The following is a 20,542-nucleotide window of genomic DNA, read 5'->3' as shown; positions in this document are numbered from 1 at the left end:
TACATATACGGATTGATTTGGAATGGAGCTGAAATACTTGAAGATCAAATCGGAGGGGATATAATCCAATATGAGGAGCATTTATTGGAGGAGGCCAGTATTTAATGATCGCCATAAAACAAAAAACTTACGTTAAGTGAGCAATCGGTGCAATTAAGCGATCTATCTGACATCGGAAGCAGATGGCATATGAAATGATGTATGTGACGGCAAAAGTAAATGGGAAATTAGGTGATGTATCTGACATCAAGGGCAGATCTCAAATGAAATCTTAGTGTTAGATTGGGTCCAAGCTATTCTAATAAACAATTGGTAGACAGGACAAGTCAATTGGCTAGACAGGACAAGTAATGAGTGTATGAAAGACATGTTCAGAGAACAGGTATAATTAAAGCCCTTTCTTATAAAGCACACTACGTAATACTAGCTATATTCTATTTTATTGTGCCTCCATGTATAAGACTCTAATGCAGATGACTGAACTACTTACTTATGCAGGTATCATGGTTTCTAATATACAGATGGTCATTTTTGCAACTGCTCTCTGAGCACTGGCAAGCTAAGAGACAGATTGATACTTGTAATTTGCTCATTTCTACAAATAAAACTATAATGACTTTCGTGACATTGTGATTCCTTTATAAAGAGTAAAATTTAAGCTTCCAAAGAGACCTTGTAGCTATTTGCATTCCATCAACGTCTCAATTCAATTATAATGAGAATATATAAGGTAATGATCCTCATGAACATAGTCATTATATATATGTAGCCCATAATCACATGTCATTCCACAAATAATTTTTAAATACACCTTAATACTCTAGTCCTGGTAGTTTATCCCATACTAAAAGGTCATTATTTTGGATAAATTGGCCCTAATTTAATCCCCACACTTGCCATTTTACCTGCCAACCTATCTTGCCCCTTCTGAAATCATCCCGTTTTAATTATGTGAATAGTGATACAAGCTCCCTACTTCCTCAAGAAAATCTTGGAGCTTTCAATTTTAATACAGTTTCCAGCCATTAATAAAATCGCTCGAACTTGACAGCTTTCTAGCATTCAGCCTACAGATGGTCCTTGCATCACTATAATCTTTGCTTCATAGTTAGTTGCCTAACCGATTCCTAAAGCATAATGGTAAATTCACTTATCTCCTCCTTCCTAATTGTCCCCACTACAGCATTGCCTAGTTACCTTTGGCTGCCTCATTTTTAAACACGCCGACCTTTCAGGGATTGATTACAAAATTGGCCAATCTTTTCCTGCCTTTCAACAGTGAAGGAAATTCTTCAATACTAAAATAGACTCCAAAGGGATATCGTAATTAATCCCATGTTTATAAACCCACACCAATGCACTGAGTTAAGCCTACCAATTCTACTACCTAATCAAAAGTTAAGCCTTAAAATCTGACCAACAAGAGCCTTTGCAAACACGATACTAATCTGTAATGAATAAAAAATCTAATCAACTGATCAGTGATATATCGGGTTATCACAAATCCAAAATGCTGATTATATACAAAAATATGCTGTTAGTCATGAAAAATAATTGACTACCTACCCCTAACCCTAGCCAGAGATTGAAATCACAGTTTAATAACCCCTGATAAGTGTAACGTGCTACTAACTCCTCAAGTAGCCAATAACCACAAGAGCATTTTGATGTCCTTTATTAACCTCTCTGTCTATCATATTGGGACCCTTGCAATAGATATGGATTCATAAAAAACTTGTGCTTTTCAATTCTATATTGCCCTTCTACCGGCTGAGCTACAGAACCAGTACTACCAAGAATGATGCTAGATTTCACCTTAAATGACATTTGTATTACTATAAAATGTTGGTGATGGATTCCACTCTTGCAGATTTGCCAATTGTGTCAACAGAAAGAGAACTTTGCTGTATAAAATATACAGCACAGAGCTGGCAACCTTAATTGAAGCAGCCTCTTCATAAAAATATTTTAGCAGATGCACACATATAAGCTACAAAAAAAGGAAGTTGTAGTTGGCAGGGAATTTCTGTACCAAATCTTAAGGGACTTTCATGTAAGGTTTATTGCCTTTTACATAGAAACGAAGTATTCAAGAAATGGACACAAAGAAGAAAATCATACTCAAGAAATAGACACAAAGAAGAAAATGATCTGCACATTTATAGTTTTGTTGAGGCTCACATTTAAAGAGAAAAATCTTAGCCTATATTTATTTTAATGTTTTGGTTCATTTCAGTTTTCTGACCTTTAAAGAAACCTAAGTTTAACAACAAACGTTGGGATCGTTCAATTTCAGGAAGATAAAGAGACGTCAGAAGCCCAAAGAGATTCAATTTTCAATAAAAACGAAACCTTTGAGGGCCTAACATTATAGTTTTTTTTTTAGTTCAGGGGACTAAAGTAGTTTGCCTATATAAAACCATATATCCCTTGACCAAATGTACAATCAACTTGTGAAAGAAAATGATCTGCACGCTTATAGTTTTGTAGAAGCTCATATTTGGAGAGAAGATTCTTAGTCTATATTTATTTTAATGCTTTGGTTCATTTTAATTTCTAACATTTAAAGTCATAGAATACTCTAGCATGCCACAGGAGAGCCGAAACATAAGTTTAACAAAATAAGCTCGCCCTAAAAGAAATTGTTAAGTTGACATTTTCCCAGGAAGAAGTTTGAGATTTACCATTTTGGGGTTTGAGATTTACCATTTTGGGGTCCTTGGACTTACTCTGCCCTTTTCAGAAGCAACTTTAGGAGCTTGCCTTCGTCTTTGTCTGCCATTGCCATGTGCCATTGCCATGGCCAGTTGCTCCTCTTTTTTGTTCAGGTTTATCTTCTTTGAACTTTTTTGTAAAAGAATTTGGTCGAGGTTGCAGAGAATTATTCTCTTTATTAGCTTGATTGGATGGGAAGAATTAAGCATCCACTGATTCTATAGGCTCCGTGCCATTAGTTTTTGTGTCCTCATAAAATTCATGGGTGTGTGGCTTGGCCGCATCACCATTACTGCAAATTTAGTTCAATTTCAGGAAGATAAAGAGACGTCAGAAGCCTAAAGAGATTCAATTTTTAATAAAAACGAAACCTTTGAGGGCCTAACATTATAGTTTTTTTTTTATTTCAGGGGACTAAAGTAGTTTGCTTATATAAAACCATATATCCCTTGACCAAATGTACAATCAACTTGTGAAAGAAAATGATCTGCATGGTTATAGTTTTGTAGAAGCTCATATTTGGAGAGAAGATTCTTAGTCTATATTTATTTTAATGCTTTGGTTCATTTTAATTTCTAACATTTAAAGTCATAGAATACACTAGCATGCCACAGGAGAGCCGAAACATAAGTTTAACAAAATAAGCTTACCCTAAAAGAAATTGTTAAGTTGACATTTTCCCAGGAAGAAGTTTGAGATTTACCGTTTTGGGGTTTGAGATTTACCATTTTGGGGTCCTTGGACATTGATTTACCCTGCCCTTTTCAGAAGCAGCTTTAGGAGCTTGCCTTCGTCTTTGTCTGCCATTGCCATGTGCCATTGCCATGGCCAGTTGCTCCTCTTTTTTGTTCAGGTTTATCTTCTTTGAACTTTTTTGTAAAAGACTTTGGTCGAGGTTGCAGAGAATTATTCTCTTTATTAGCTTGATTGGATGGGAAGAATTAAGCATCCACTGATTCTATAGGCTCCGTGCCATTAGTTTTTGTGTCCTCAGAAAATTCATGGGTGTGTGGCTTGGCCGCATCACCATTACTGCAAATTTAGTTCAATTTCAGGAAGATAAAGAGACGTTAGAAGTCCAAAGAGATTCAATTTTCAATAAAAACGAAACCTTTGAGGGCCTAACATTATAGTTTTTTTTTTTAGTTCAGGGGACTAAAGTAGTTTGCCTATATAAAACCATATATCCCTTGACCAAATGTACAATCAACTTGTGAAAGAAAATGATCTGCACGGTTATAGTTTTGTGGAAGCTCATATTTGGAGAGAAGATTCTTAGTCCATATTTATTTTAATGCTTTGGTTCATTTTAATTTCTAACATTTAAAGTCATAGAATACACTAGCATGCCACAGGAGAGCCGAAACATAAGTTTAACAAAATAAGCTTACCCTAAAAGAAATTGTTAAGTTGACATTTTCCCAGGAAGAAGTTTGAGATTTACCGTTTTGGGGTTTGAGATTTACCGTTTTGGGGTCCTTGGACATTGATTTACCCTGCCCTTTTCAGAAGCAGCTTTAGGAGCTTGCCTTCGTCTTTGTCTGCCATTGCCATGGCCAGTTGCTCCTCTTTTTTGTTCAGGTTTATCTTCTTTGAACTTTTTTGTAAAAGACTTTGGTCGAGGTTGCAGAGAATTATTCTCTTTATTAGCTTGATTGGATGGGAAGAATTCAACATCCACTAATTCTATAGGCTCTGTGCCATTAGTTTTTGTGTCCTCAGAAAATTCATGGGTGTGTGGCTTGGCCGCATCACCATTACTGCAATTCCTGCAACTTAGACATTGTTAGGATCATGTACGTAAACCATGTTTAACATGCATCCACAGGAAAAACAAGGGCTAAATTGCTAATTGATACATGTTTTTATGTTATTAAGTGAATTCAACTTGTTTACTTAGAATAGCAACCTAACTGGTGACTTTTAAGTACCCAGCAGGGTACAAGAAGTTTCCTATTAAAACCCTATAAGGGATCAGACTGAATTTGATCAAAACAAATGGTAACTCAATGATGATATTCTCGGTTGCTTGAAATGGAATACATATAGCAGTTTTGTCAGTTCATTACCTTTTACAATATGTCAGTTTGATGCTACTGGCTTCGGTGCCTTCTGCATCGTCAAAATGCTTTCTGACCCCATAGGAAGTTCTGCAGCGTTTGTGATGTTAGAAAGATACATATGCCAATGTACTAAACCTAATACATTACCAAGAAAATAAAATCTTTATTGCTAGCCCCAAATACTTGACTTTCGATTTGAAATTAGCACCAGGTGAAAATGAGTTTTCCAGGTACTATAAATCTACAATTCACGTTATGGAAAACTCTATTAAAAAAAATAGTGCCAAAACATAAATATATTCACCTGCCTAACTCACACTACCAATCCATGAACTTCTCGCTTTCCATCAGTAACCGATGGTTTGGCTGAGAAAAGTGGCCAGACAAAGGAATTAAGAATATTTTTGGCAAAAAGATTTATTTGCAGCTTGCCACCTGTGATAAAAATAAAGTCAGATCAGCAAACAGAATAAACCCAGTCCAAATTTTTCAAGAAGAGTTTTGAGAGGTAAAACAAATGGCAAGGCTAACATCATGCATTACCCAGAGTTAAACTGAATACTATATGCAGAAATGAAGTCCAAGCCACCATAAGAAGGCGGATATGCCGAGAAACACCGCTGGTCGTGAAGCGATCGCCAGGGCCAACCCTGTCGTTAAGGGTTTCAAGATTGACAAACTTTGACGGAGTTCGCACATAGCGGAAGCTGTGGGAATCGCAGGCTGGATAGGGCTTCACACTTAACTGGCTAGGGCTTCGCTCTTCACTGGCTAGGACCTCGCTCTTTTTTTTCGATCCAGCACCAAAGATGAGAAAACCAGAATCCAAGTACAGAGGCATTTGATGTCGCAACAATCACAATGCCTGCAGGCAGATGTAAGAAGCCAAAAATTAGTTAAGTAAACAAATTAGATGTATGAGGCCCATGGAAATTTAACCTGAGCAGTTTCAATTAACTCACTGTAAACAATAAATCTCACCTGTGTCTGGAAGGCAGTAATCTGGTAATAATGGGGAACATATCGCTGCAATAGCAGTTGGGCTCGATGCGTTGGTCAGGTTCACCGCTAGACATAGTCGGAGAGACGTATTTCCTGCCAAGTAGAACCGAAGAAACAAAGTCCAATTGCCAGAATGCAACCCCAACGGAGTTAGGGTTTTGCAGAGCGATATTCGGGGGGCATCTCCGAGCAGAATGACCAAACGAGGAACGTAGGTCACCGGGTGGTTAGCCATAGTTCCATGGTGGACCGCTGGATCACGCCTCTCAGATCAACGGTCGTGGGAGAGACCACTTAGCAACTGGAAGGGTGAACGCCTGGCAGCTGACGGCATTAGATAGCTCAACACAAATCACCAAGAATAATATTTAAACCATAGTGTATCAACCGTAATCCGCACTCAAAGAAGATAACATTAAATGTTGCAAATTAATGCTAAGGGAAACATAGCATTACTTCATGCAGGTGTCAAGTTGTTTTAATTACTTGTACCTCTCCCAACTTTTTCCTAACTTTTGAGTCTGTATGCCTCGGTTTGAGGCCAAATAAGACGATGAATCTTTTGAATCCTTTGATTGGTTAAAAATAAATATTTGATTTCGTTCCGTTTTAAAAAATAAAAAGTATTTCATTAATATAAACGAACTTTGCTTAAAATGGGAAAACAAGCATTGGTTTGAGTGTCAGACTAATGCTTATCGGTGAAACCGATTGCTATAGTCCCTGCGGTCCTGCGGGCAGGGACTAATAAGGAGAATATAGATACAAACGATGATCATCAAACAAAATAAATTTGAACTTCCCATACTTTTATTATAGGATGTAATTTAACATTTTATTTTTAACACTGAAATTTTGACTTTATATACGAAAAAAGGACAACACTTTTTTATAATCTTTATTGAGTATATATATAAATAATTTCATGCTAAATTTGTTTTATATAAATATTTAATTTAGTTGATTTTATTATATAAATAGATTTGTCATGACTTCATATATGTAAAAAGTATAATATTGTTGTATGATACATTATATATATTCCAGGTTAAATTTGTTTTATATAAATATTTAATCTATTTTATTTTATTGTATAAATAGCTTGTGTTAAAATTATATTTACAATTTCATATAGGATAGATATTTACAATTAATTTTTTAGAAATTTATTTTGTAATTTAAAAAGGAATAAATATAAATTAATAATATAGTTTTTTTAAATTAAATTTTTTATTGTTTTAAAATAGCATCCATGTCTTTAGTAGTGTTAATAATTGTCTATTTTTTATTAGTCAACACCATCCTAAAAGAAATTGGTTTGTATTTCAAGTTGTTTTTGGCTGGATATACAAAATTTCTACCAGTTACTGCTAGCTACGCAAATGCATGAAGAAACTATTCTACTAGAAGTAAAAAACATTAGCCAAGAGGCTAAGAGAAGCATCAATTATCTGAGGAAATGACTAGGGTCGAATCTTGGGCATTATGCCTGCTGGAGCTGCGGGTTTGATGTCATATTAAAGATGACCTTCTATGTGGGTCAAGCGAGCATCTAAGCTAACAAGACAAGAGCGTTGGTGATGTAGTGACCGGGGTCGAATATTGGGCGTTATGTCTCCTAGAGTTGGGGGTTTGATTCCATATTAAAGATGACCCTCTATGTGGGTCAAGCGAGCATCTAAGATAATAAGACAAGAGCGTTGGTGGCGTTGGACTTATTAAGACTTGTTAATACAAGCTATAATATCATTGCAATCCTCGTGTTTTTCCTTAAGGACATGTTGACACAAGCGTTGGCACACCTAAGTCAACAAAGGAGGAGTAGCCCAGACCCGAGGCTCTTTAATAGCCCAAGCCATTTAGTATAGATATCCTCGACAAAATCAACAACTCCATTAGCTCGGGATCCTTTCTTCCTAAGAAGGATTGAATGCAAAAAAGTAATCCTAACCTAAACTATAATTGTATTACACTAGTCTAAATTACATATATTTTAAGTTATATTTCAACTAAGCTACGATTAAGTTAGATTTAAACAAATGAAATGAAACAACCTAAATATCATATGAGTATGGTAATGAGAGGCTTAACAATTCACTGTTAATACACTAGAGCATATTATAGAAGCTTAATTTATATATTTGGTTTATAAATTAGAATTAAAGAAAATGATTAAGTCACTATTGTTACAGGTCGAAGTATGATACAACATGTACAATATTATGGTATAGTAGATCAATCAAGCTAAAACGTAATGCAACTAGTTCAAGGGAAGAATGAGAATAACTTAAACAAAATGCAAAATGTATTAAGGATGGAAGTTAAATTCTATTCCTAAATGATTGATAATTATTCCTTAATGTAAATGACAACAAAACAAGAGACTATAAAAATACAATTAACTTATCCCGCAAAATAAAAGCATATTCAACTTTGTTCACTTTTCATATTTTTTACATTAAGAAAAAATGAAAATATTACCTAATCTAATACTTGTAATTTTCGCTTAGCCAAGACTAAGAAAAAGAGGAACAACAGTAAACAATATATTTTAAAGTTATTATATTCTCATAGTTGATCAATGAATACAAAAAAATCAATCATCAAATACACTAAAAATAAAAAAGTAAAATTACCATCTATTATAACAACATTGTGACAAATTTATAAATAAACACTTACATTTCAATTAACTTAATAATCCAAAAATAATTCAAGTAAACCAACGTCATAAATTCATTGTTCCTTCTCAGAACACAATTTACTAAAGAAGAGGAATTGATGAGTTTAAAGTCATCACAAATTTAAACTAATGTTGTAACTGACAAATAAATGCAATTAAACCAATTTCTCATTAGAGAATCAAATCATCCAACAAAACAGCACTTAAACTTGGTAAATCAAACTATTTAATAGCTGATAATAACATGTTTATGGAAGGTAATAATTCAAGAAGTAGATTGAATCAAACCAAGTCTATCTATTTGCATTAATTTTCATCTGCGGTCACAATTGAACAACATTTCTTTGTTCCAAAAACTCCTCGCTCATACTAGAGATCTCTCTCCCACAATCACAAAATGAGGGGTTTATATAACTATTATCCTATCTAATGTGTACATAACAAACAGAGAATATAAAAACCATTTTTTTACAAAAATAATCATAATTATTTGTTTAGGCCTCTCAGCGATCTCAAGAGATAACGGAGAATTAGCATAATAACTAATAGGAAATCCTTAACTAACAACCTCAAGAGTTGGAGGTAATTTAAAGGTACTCACTCCATGAAGGATGAAAGCAGAAATCTAGCCAACACAATTACTTGTGACAAATTAAAGAAAAATCAATTATTAATGATATAAACAATGGAAAGAGGGTTGTAACATAATCTGATATTTTGTAATGTCATTATAGTTTTTAAAATTGGAAACCAAAATATAAGCATACCATATCTTTTCCAACAGCTGAGAGGTAATAACAATAAGACCTTTATTTAGCATGATTTAAGCTTTGAATATTTGACTATAATATGAGTATCAGAGACTTATGACTAATTGAGAGAACTAGTAGAATTGCATTGCCTGAGTATTTTGTTAAGTCTACAAGAGGCTTTGAGTTGCTCGTTTCCTTGGTAAGCCGATCAATCTAACGGTTGAGTCGTGGCACAGTGGATAAAAATTTTTGGTGCTAGTAGAGATCTAACAAGGCTTCCGAAGATATTTTATCAACATCATTATGATTCCAATTCTGGTATGACATTCACGTTATCAGGGATGCTACAATTCCTTGGATATTATGGCCTAGTCTTTTTAGACTCTCACTCTATATTGGTCTCAAGATCGAGACAATTCTAATCAAGAGAAACCCTTTGTTTCTTCCGTTGTAGCCTAGAAATATTTCTGGTTGTTAGTTTTTCTTTAATATGAGAGTCAAAATTTGATTTTTGTTGACCCTCGATGTGTTGACATGCAGGTTCCAAGGAGGAAATTTCACACTAGGGGTTAATTTCAAATAAATTGGATTTACCCTTGCATCTAATTTTTTGTTTTACCCCCTCCCCCCCTTCCCCGTCCTAACCAAAAGGAATATTTTGTGCAATTTTTTTGCTTCAGCGAATACAAACGGTTTCAAGCTTCAAGGCCTTATCTTCTTCTGAGAGAAAAGGACTAGTCTCTTGACAAAACTCTTGGTTGTCATAGTGCATGGCATCACACAAAGGTGAGTGTGGAGGGTTTTCAGGGATAGAGTTAGGCTCTGAGAACATTTGAGAGTTAACCTCCCAAAAAGGCATGTTTCTATCGAAATGGTTTCAGGTAAGAAAAGATCCTCAATTGTCTCTGAATTTAGCCAGTTGATGTTTAACTAGGATAGTGATAAAACTATGGTGAATGAGAGAGCGCTTATCATTTTGGCGTTACTTCTAGTAACTAAAGGACATTTTGGCCAAACTCCTATGTAGAAAGAAAGGAAATTTTAACTTATAACCTAAAAACACCCTCAATAGCCTTATGCGATAAAGGAAGACGAGACTACAACGTCCCTCGTAGATCATATAATGGCCCAAAAATAAAACCATATTTTGACACTTTGGTTTGAGATGGGTAATGGGCATACCTTTTATGTCATAAGTGTAATCCTTCTTTACCAGCAACCTCCTCCAGGAAATATCACTGAATTATGCGGAGGTTAGTTTCTTCGGCTATAAAATCATCATCTACAACAATTTCTATGTCTCCCACTTTGGCCTTCTTGCCATTGAATGAAGAGGTGAATGCTTCAGCCACACCTAGACTATACCCTTGGAAGAGTTGCACAAACCTGAACCAGCCAACGTTACGAAAAATATCTCCGCATTCTTCGTATACTACAAGCATCTCAATACGAATGGTGTTGGTTCAGATAACTCGAGCCATTTCTAAACTCTCAAATTGTTTATAGTCGGGCTAGAAAGCCAAAAATAGAAGATGGTTATGTGACAAGGACAAACCCTCGAAACCCTGGTTCATGACATTAACATAGTCAAATTAGAAAAGAATGATATTGTGGAATGTCCATTCAATCCCAAAACCCTAACATTGAATTCGCAAGTGGATAATCAAATACATAGTACGAAAGAATATCATGATGATAGGTATAGGGTGTGGATAATCATTAGATTAACATAGGTGGAATGAATCAAGATGTTCAGTCCTTGACACAGATTACCACAAACAATAACCCAAAATCACCATAACCTTGAAATCATTAAAGAGGCGGATCAAGAAACTTCGAAAATAAATATATCCATACCATAATCAAAAGCATAGGTTTTTCATTTGATATTAAACCATGTTTAATGGTCAACAACATAATGTTAAAAATATATAAGCCAAGGTCAATATATGCATCAAGCGCAAGGTTTTCAGCATTCGATAGTCGAGTTTATAAACCATAAATATAAAGACTAACCATAAATATAATTTCATGCATTTGATGTCAATGGATTAACATTTAAACAGACTTTAAAATATAAAATCCCTAATATAGGTTGAGGTTGCTATAGAATGCAAATATTGTAATGGCCTTATTTTTCAAATATTAAAATGCAAAATAAAGTCATAGGCCTTTGGTAACTATTCTTTTTATGAGACCAAAACCAAAGTTCTTTTCTCTTTGTGAGAGTCCAGTGAAAGTGAACGCATCAATCACCAAGAATAGAAAAATATAGAACTTTGAGAAGTAATCAAAGGTATATCATACAACTCTTTAGAAAAAATAAAATAAATTGTACATTATGTAGGCAAATCAAATCAAAACGAAAACCAAAAAGTGAAAATAAAGAGGGGCCCATATCAATTGGTGGGAAATGAGAGGGAAGGTGGTTGGCCTACCAACAATTGGCGGCTTACTAGGTCAAACCAATTATCTTCTCCTGAAATATTTACAGTAGAATCAAAGTCATATATTATGTATTGAAACTTTATTTTCTCCTAGTTTTTTATGCAAGTCAACATAAATGTCCATTAATACTTTCATAATAAAAAAAAAACATTTTATAGATTTTAAAATAATTTACTAGGTATTTAGAAGGACCCAGAAATGTAACCGATTGAAATGATGAACAATGATTAAGAAAATTGGCGTAATAATAATACTTCAATACCACAAGTAGAGCAACTACTACCAACAGGTGTTCATAGCCTTGGTAGGGTTACCTTTTGCCCCAAGATGTGCCAGTCTCCCATCCATTAGAAACAAATTAAAAGTTAAAAGTAGTAAACAAAATTATTATTATTATTAATCAAAATCCACTACCCTGGCTTGGTAACCAAATAGTAGCAACGCCATTCACAGGAACTAACAAGGGTTAACAAGTCGGCTCATGATGAGACCTCTTATCTTTCAACCATGTGACTAAAGGCCATTACCCTGGGTTGGTGACTAACAATGGTAATGTCACCTCTACAAGGACTTATGATCATGGTAGGTTCTCTCGTAATGAGACATCCTATTTTCCAATTAATAATTTTATATTTTTGAATCACACTTTGAAAAATATTATTAGAAACTTAACGAATGTGGAGGAAAATATGCTCCTTATGAGGTGGGATGGTATGAGCAGTTTGAGTCTCCAACTTTATATAGATAATGTTGTTAAAATATAACATGTTTACTATGAATTCCTCTTAACAGAAGTGAACTGAAAGGATTCCTGTATTTTTTTTAAAGCGAAGCAAAGGATACCTTTGAACAAAAGACATGCATATTAAGATCTAACTGAAAGAAACATTTCCGTAATTAACACATGAACCAATAATTTAATTGATAAAGAAAAGATGTTAAATATGTTCCCAAACATACTTACTATGGAATGAAACATAAATTAACACACTAAAAAAGAAAAAAGAAAAAGGAAATCAAACTAAAAAATAAAAGAAATATGTATAAAAATCTCCAATCAAAGATAATGCAAAATTTCTCTTTAAAAGTTGGCCATTTACTAAGAGTGACTCAAGTTGACCTTCCAAATTTTGCATTTGAAATGTGTTGGGTCCAATCTTTTCTGTAATAATGAGAGGTCCCAACCATAACTTCTACAACTGGGTCTGCTCTCCCTTGTCCTCGTGAGCCTTATCCCATTTTAGAACCAAATCACTAACTTCAAAATTCCTATTAGAAGAATACTTATCATCAAAGTACATTTGACAATCTGGTGATGTCAATCAAACTTGGTTTAAGCTTTTTGTCTCTATTCTTCCAATTCTGATGTCATAAATTTTGTTTTCCATGGTTGATGACTTTATTTCTTAAACAATTTGAGACAGTTGCAGAGAAGGAAGAAATATGTGAGGAGGCATGATAGCTTCTCTACCATATACGAGAAAAAATGGTGACTTTCCAATGGCATCTTTTGGTGTGACCTTATCCAACGATAATGCATTGAATAATGAATATGCCAATTTTGTTTATCTTCTGAGACTGTTCTTTTAAGCATTTTTAGTAAATTTTTATTTTAAGGTTCAACGAGGTCATTTCTCTGTGGATAATAATTTACTAGATTTTTAAGGCTGAAAGCATGAAGATTGGTTACGCTTTTGGGCCAAATGTGGTGATGAAATTTCAAGTTTGTCCTCTTTTATCAAATTGCACCCCTCAAAATTCATATAATAATTATGGATTTTGATTCGCAGTAAAAAGATAACATGTGGATAATTATGTTATTGTCCTAATGATATTTTGTGCAAAAAAGAATTAGTGTCATATAATCTCTTAATTTTCCATTAAATGCAATATATGTCCTTACAAATTTTCGCAAAACTTAAGAGGTATGTGTGTTTTCATGTAGCATAACTTAGTCTAAAATGCGTAATTTAAAATATATATATATATATATATATATATATATATATATATATATATATATATATATATATATATATATATGAGCATGATCTACACAGAGAGAACTAATTTTTCATATTAAAAAATTTATTTTTTTTATGAAAAAATATTTTTTTAATTATTTTTCAAAGTTGGCAAAGTAATATTTCAATTACATTTTGGAGACTCATGTGTTCACATAAGATTTTTTTTTCAACTTTTTAAATAAATTGAAAAATCAAGAGAACCTTTTTTAAGACGACTCGTAAACAAAGATAGTGGTATTTTTTTTTAATTTATTGTGTATATTTTATGTTATTGATTTTTTATTCAGCCCCTTTAACACTTCCCAAAAAAAAATCAAGTGTTATGTTTAAAAGAAATTAGATGAAAAATATCATATGAATTCAAAAGTGTCAAATTCATATGCCATTAGATAGAGGATTCTTTCACGAATCCAACGTGATCAAGCTCGCCACTTAAGGACAAATTCTGCCCTAAGTCTGATAGGGTACAAAATGAGGTTGCAGATAAATCTGCAGAAAAGGTGTCGAAACTGTAATTTTTAAAACTTCAAGAACTCAATCAAGTGCTTTAAACACTCAATCATCGCTTAAATTTAAAATAAAAATGCTTGGTCGAGTGTTAAAGTAACCCTCGTTCGAGCAGCATATGTGGTTAACCAACAACTCGATCGAGCCATTAAAAGGCTAACTTGCCAGCGCCCTTACCAACTTTTATTAATGGTATTAACTCTCGATCGCGCCGTTAACTCGGGTTAGAAAAAGGATCGATCGAGAATTTTTTTAAACGCTTGACAAAATTATTTTTAAGTGCCTCAACAACTCAATCGAGCGCTTAAAAATTGCTTGATCAAGCATCTGTTTTTCAGCAAAATGTGCCCTCATTTCGCCAAAAAGTGTAACCCAGCTCCATGCTTTGACCTTCAATATTTATTCCTTTTTCTATAGCATATGCACCCAATTCATGAGATGAAAATCATAACACATTATCAAAGACAAGAGATTCAGGAACACCAAAACATGTGATGATGTGAAATTCAAAGAAATTAACAACTTGATTTGTGTTACTACACGCAAAGGTGTTTCCTCAACCCATTTTGTAAAATAATTTTTAGTTATAATATATTTATGTTGTTTGGTTGAGGTAGGATTTATAGGTCCAATTATGTCCAAGCCCCATTGTTGAAATGGAGCTTCAACAAAAACAGGCTATAAGGGAAAAGTAAGTTTCTTTAGCCTACCAAGACTTTTTGGCATGTTTCACATTTCCTTACAAGGGTATGGGCATCTCTAAATAAATTTGGTTAATAATATATTTCCCTTAACACCTTGTGAGCAGTGGTAACATATCGAAAGTGACTGCTAGCAAGGCCAAAATGGAGTTCATGGAGTATTTTTATGGCATCTCCCTGCTCTAGACAATGAAGTAGCACCCCATCATAATGCTTTCTGAAAATGACATTATTTATGAGTTGATAAGAAGTTGATTTTAATATTAATTCCCTTCTCTGAGTTGAATTGAGATGAGAGAGTTATACCATTTTTCAAATAAAATATAATGTTTGAATACCATGAATTAGAATCATAAGCTTGACACGAGATTTAATTTTTTATAAGATACTTCAATGTTAAGAGAAGAATCATCAAGAAAAGTGGAGTGATCACCAGGAGGAGAAACAGACTCAATGGCTAACTTGTAAATACCGTGACCTTTGATCATTTGTGCTGGTGTAATTTCAAGGTCAAATTCTTGCAAGGTTGTCATCCAATGAGCCCTTTTCTCGTCAAGTTCCTTTTGGATAAATAGGTTTCTAACTGCTAAGTATGGGACTATCACTTTTATTTTAGATTTAAGCAGATAGAAATGAAAATGTTTAACCACATTATATACTACAAATGCTTGTTTTTCCATTGGTGCATAATTTAATTATGCTCCCTTGAAAGTGGAGTTGATAAAAGCAACAAGGATTTCTATGTTTAAATCAGTTTTTGGTGTAAGCACAACAACATAAGTGAATCTAAAGCAAAAGTATACAAAAGAAACTCTTTAGAGAAAACAGTACTGATGAAGGTAGGTGTCTCTACAATAGCATGTTTAATAGTGTTGAAAGCTTGATTTTGTGGCTCCCCCCACCTGAAAACATTAGTATTTTCAACTAAGTCCTGAAGGGGTTTTAAATTTATGAAAAGCTAGGGATAAAGTGTTTTATAAAAATTCCTCGTAGATCAAACTACTTATGTAATATGCTAAAACAAAATACTTGAATCTACTCTACTCATCAGCGGAAACAATTAATCAATCAAGAAATCACAACATAAAAATGAGATAGGATTCAATCACATATGCTCAGAGATTTATCTAGGGGGAAAGAAACTGCTCAAAATGTCTTCCTATTTGTATTGCATTAGTCAAAATATAGAGAATAAATACAATGCTTGTTCAAGCCTGGACAATCTCTGCACAAGTATAATATTTCTCACTGCCTCGCAAGATGACTATGGCCAATACTTAGCCAATTTTTATGCCTTCCAAGCTCCTATTTCCTTGCGTTTTTTCTCAAGGAATTAGCCCCCCTATTAATTAGGTAAATCCCCATCATGAATTGTGTGATCCCTATAGGCCCTTCTCTGACTACACGCACCACCTGTACAACTCAGTAAATTATACAACTAATATTACACTACCCTTGAACTCCAATCTCAACTGGGTAACTCAAATTTCATGCATACATGAGTTAATTATGGTTGATTTATCAGTTAATTGGTTGAACATTGAAGTTGCACCCCATTGCTATATATCCTACTATTTCCTCCAACGGTTGGAACTAGTTTAACTGACTTTAACTAATTTTAACTAAATTAAAATGTTACAACTCAAATTAAACTCAACCTAGGCTCCTAAAATTTAGGAACCACTCTACATTACTCAATTTAGGCCCTCGACTTAAATTAACTGAGTCAATTAGAATCATAAGCTTGACACGAGATTTAATTTTTTATAAGATACTTCATTGTTTAGAGAGGAATCATCAAGAAAAGTGGAGTGATCACCAGGAGGAGAAACGGACTCAACGGCTAGCTTGAAAATACTGTGACCTTTGATCATTTGTTCTGGTGTAATTTCAATGAGCCCTTTTCTTGTCAAGTTCCTTTTGGATAAATAGGTTTCTAACTGCTGAGTATGGGACTATCACTTTTATTTTAGATTTAAGCAGATAGAAATGAAAATGTTTAACCACATTATATACTACAAATGCTTGTTTTTCCACTGGTGCATAATTTAATTATGCTCCCTTGAAAGTGGAGTTGATAAAAGCAACAGGGATTTCTATGTTTAAATTAGTTTTTTGTGTAAGCACAACAACATAAGTTGAATCTAAAGCAAAAGTATACAAAAGAAACTCTTTAGAAAAAACAGTACTGATGAAGGTAGGTGTCTCTGCAATAGCATGTTTAATAGTATTGAAAGCTTGTTTTTGTGGCTCTCCCCTCCTAAAAACATTAGTATTTTCAACTAAGTCCTGAAGGGGTTTTAATTTTATGAAAAGCTAGGGATAAAGCGTTTTATAAAAATTCCTTGTAGATCAAACTACTTATGTAATATGCTAAAACAAAATACTTGAATCTACTCTACTTATCAACGGAAACAATTAATCGATCGAGAAATCACAACATAAAAATGAGATAGGATTCAATCACATATGCTCAGAGATTTATCTAAGGGGAAAGAAACTGCTCAAAATATCTTCCTATTTGTATTGCATTAGTCAAAATATAGAGAAGAAATACAATGCTTGTTCAAGCCTGAACAATCTCTGCACAAGTATTAATGATATAAACAATGGAAAGAGGGTTGTTACATAATCTGATATTTTTTAATGTCGTTATAGTTTTGAAAATTGGAAACCAAAATATAAGCATACCATATCTTTTCCTACAACTGAGAGGTATTAACAATAAGACCTTTATTTAGCATGATTTAAGCTTTTAATATTTGACTATAATATGAGTATCAGAGACTTATGACTTATTGAGCGAACTAGTAGAATTGGATTGCCTGAGTATTTTGTTAAGTCTACAAGAGGCTCTGAGTTGCTCGTTTCCTTGGTAAGCCAACCAATCTAGCGGTTGAGTTATGGCACTGTGGATAAAAAAATTTGGCGCTAGTAGAGATCTAACAAGGCTTCTGAAGCAATTTTATCAACATCATTATGATTCCAATTCTGGTATGACATTCACATTATCAGGGATGCTACAATTCCTTGGAGATTATGGCCTAGTCTTTTTAGACTCTCACTCTATATTGGTCTCAAGATTGAGACAATTCTCATCAAGAGAAACCCTTTGTTTCTTCTGTTGTAGCCTAGAAATATTTCTGGTTGTTAGTTTGTCTTTAATATGAGAGTCAAAATTTCATTTTTGCTGACCCTCTGTGTGTTGACATGCAGGTTCCAAGGATGAAATTTCACACTGGGGGTTAATTTCAAATAAATTGGATTTACCCTTGCATCTAATTTTTTGTTTTATCCCCACCCCCCCACTTCCCCGTCCTAACCAACAGGAATATTTTGTGCAATTTTTTTGCTTCAACAAATACAAACAATTTCGAGCTTCAAGGCCTTATCTTCTTCTGAGAGAAAAGGACTAGTCTCTTGACAAAACTCTTGGTCATCATAGTGCATGGCATCACACAAAGGTGAGTGTGGAGGGTTTTCAGGGATAGAGTTAGGCTCTGAGAACATTTGAGAGTTAACCTCCCAAAAAGGCATGTTTCTATCGAAATGGTTTTAGGTAAGAAAATATCCCCAATTGTCTCTGAATTTAACCAGTTGATGTTTAACTAGGATAGCGATAAAACTATGGTGAATGAGAGAGTGCTTATCATTTTGGCGTTACTTCCAATAACTAAAGGACATTTTGGCCAAACTCCTATGTAGAAAGAAAGGAAATTTTAACTTATAACCTAAAAACACCCTCAGCAGCCTTATGCGATAAAGGAAGACGAGACTGCAACATCCCTTGTAGATCATATAATGGCGCAAAAATAAAACCATATTTTGCCACTTTGGTTTGAGATAGGTAATGGGCATACCTTTTATGTCATAAGTGTAATCCTTCTTTACCAGCAACCTCCTCCAGGACATATCACTGAATTATGCGGAGGTTAGTTGCTTCCGCTATAAAATCATCATCTACAGCAATTTCTATGTCTCCCACTTTGGCCTTCTTGCCATTGAATGAAGAGGTGAATGTTTCAGCCACACCTAGACTATACCCTTGGAAGAGTTGCAGAAACCTGAACTAGCCAACATTACGAAAAATATCTCCGCATTCTTCATATTCTACAAGCATCTCAGTACGAATGGCGTTGGTTCAGATAACTCGAGCCATTTCTAAACTCTCAAATTGTTTATAGTCAGGCTAGAAAGCCAAAAATAGAAGATGTTTATGTGACAAGGAGAAACCCTCGAAACTCTAGTTCATGACATTAACATAGTCAAATTAGAAAAGAATGATATTGTTGAATGTCCATTCAATCCCAAAACCCTAACATTGAATTCGCAAGTGGATAATTAAATACATAGTATGAAAGAATAATTTTGATGTATACTTTTCTGGCAACAATGCACCTTCCTAGTCGGTTCGAGTAGACCTGCCTAGGATTTTTTTTGTAAGCGCACTGAATCTTCTCGTACCCTGTGTTCAATCCGTCCTTTAAGAGCATGTCTTTCCTGTGTTTCCTCAAACTCAATATTCTTATTTCCGGATTGACGCAAAGCATCAGAAGTGGTAACACTCTGATCATTACAGTGCTAATTGGGGCTTTTTCAGTGATTTGTGGTCAGAATTTTGCATTAGGGACCGAGCAGAAAAATCCAGCCATGTCAGCCAAGGGATGTGTGACTCACAAGGATTGTGGCTGCCATAGCCACTGGTGGGAAGAGATGCCTTTTAGGATATTCCTGCAGTCTCTGTTAGCATTGCTCTTCATCGTGTCGTTTGTGATCCTCATCATCTTCTTAGTGCTGCATCCGCACAAGCCACGGTTCTACCTGCAGATTGCTACGGTTAGCGTGCTGAATGTGAGCGATAGATTGCTCACTTCCAGCCTGCAGTTCACCATGGTGTCGCGCAACCCGAATGATAGGATCAGTGTCATCTACGACAGCCTGAGCACCTACGCCTCGTATCTGGATCAGCAGATCACGGCCGAGTTCCTGTTGCCCCCTTTCTACCAAGACCCCAAGGATATCAGCGTCTTGGCTCCCATTTTATATGGGAATTCCATTCCCTTGGTTCCCGTCATCTTTGAGCTGCTGAATTACGAGAGCCTTAAAGGTTCATTGAGCTTGAGTCTGAGAATGAATAGAAGGGTCCGCTAGAAGGTGGGCAGCTGGAGATCCGGGCATTATCATTTGTATGTCAATTGCGAAGACATCATGTGCCTGAGAAATAATGGCATTGGAGGCCAAGTTCCTCTGCAACCCATCACCACATGCCATGTGGAGGTCTAGGTTTCAGTTAGGAGATTTTGTAATCTATCAAAGTTCCATGGTAATTTAATTCCCTGGTATTCAATCAATCTACTTCTGGTTTTATTTGAATAATTCCTTCCCCATTCGACTGCCCTATTGTTTGTGTGAGGCTCTGGATCTGGTGCGCCGGAATGTTGTCCTGATACTGAGCCCCGAAAATCGGTAAATAAATTCATAAATCCAAGTATTTTAGTCCCACATTGCGATGGGAGAGATTTTGTATGTATAAGTTTTCCTCTAAGACATGTCGTTTGCCCTGTTGTTTGTGTGAGGCTCTGTGTCACGCCCCTACACTGGCGGTACTCTTCCAACCGCACTATAGCGAGGTGCAGCACTACCA

At 34.8% G+C, this 20,542-nt stretch overlaps 1 pseudogene; it reads left to right on the top strand.

The window, feature by feature from the left end:
* The first annotated feature begins 19,548 nt into the window (after positions 1-19,548).
* LOC149218920 (NDR1/HIN1-like protein 1 pseudogene) lies at positions 19,549-20,270 on the top strand (annotated as a pseudogene).
* The last annotated feature ends 272 nt before the right edge of the window (positions 20,271-20,542 follow it).

Source organism: Pinus tabuliformis, chromosome Q, assembly GCF_031772625.1.
Source record: "Pinus tabuliformis cultivar Carrire ecotype Pingquan chromosome Q, CPIR1, whole genome shotgun sequence".
NCBI lineage: Eukaryota > Viridiplantae > Streptophyta > Pinopsida > Pinales > Pinaceae > Pinus > Pinus tabuliformis.
The sequence above is the reverse complement of the archived record's forward strand: the minus strand, read 5'-3'. Positions and strand labels throughout refer to the sequence as shown.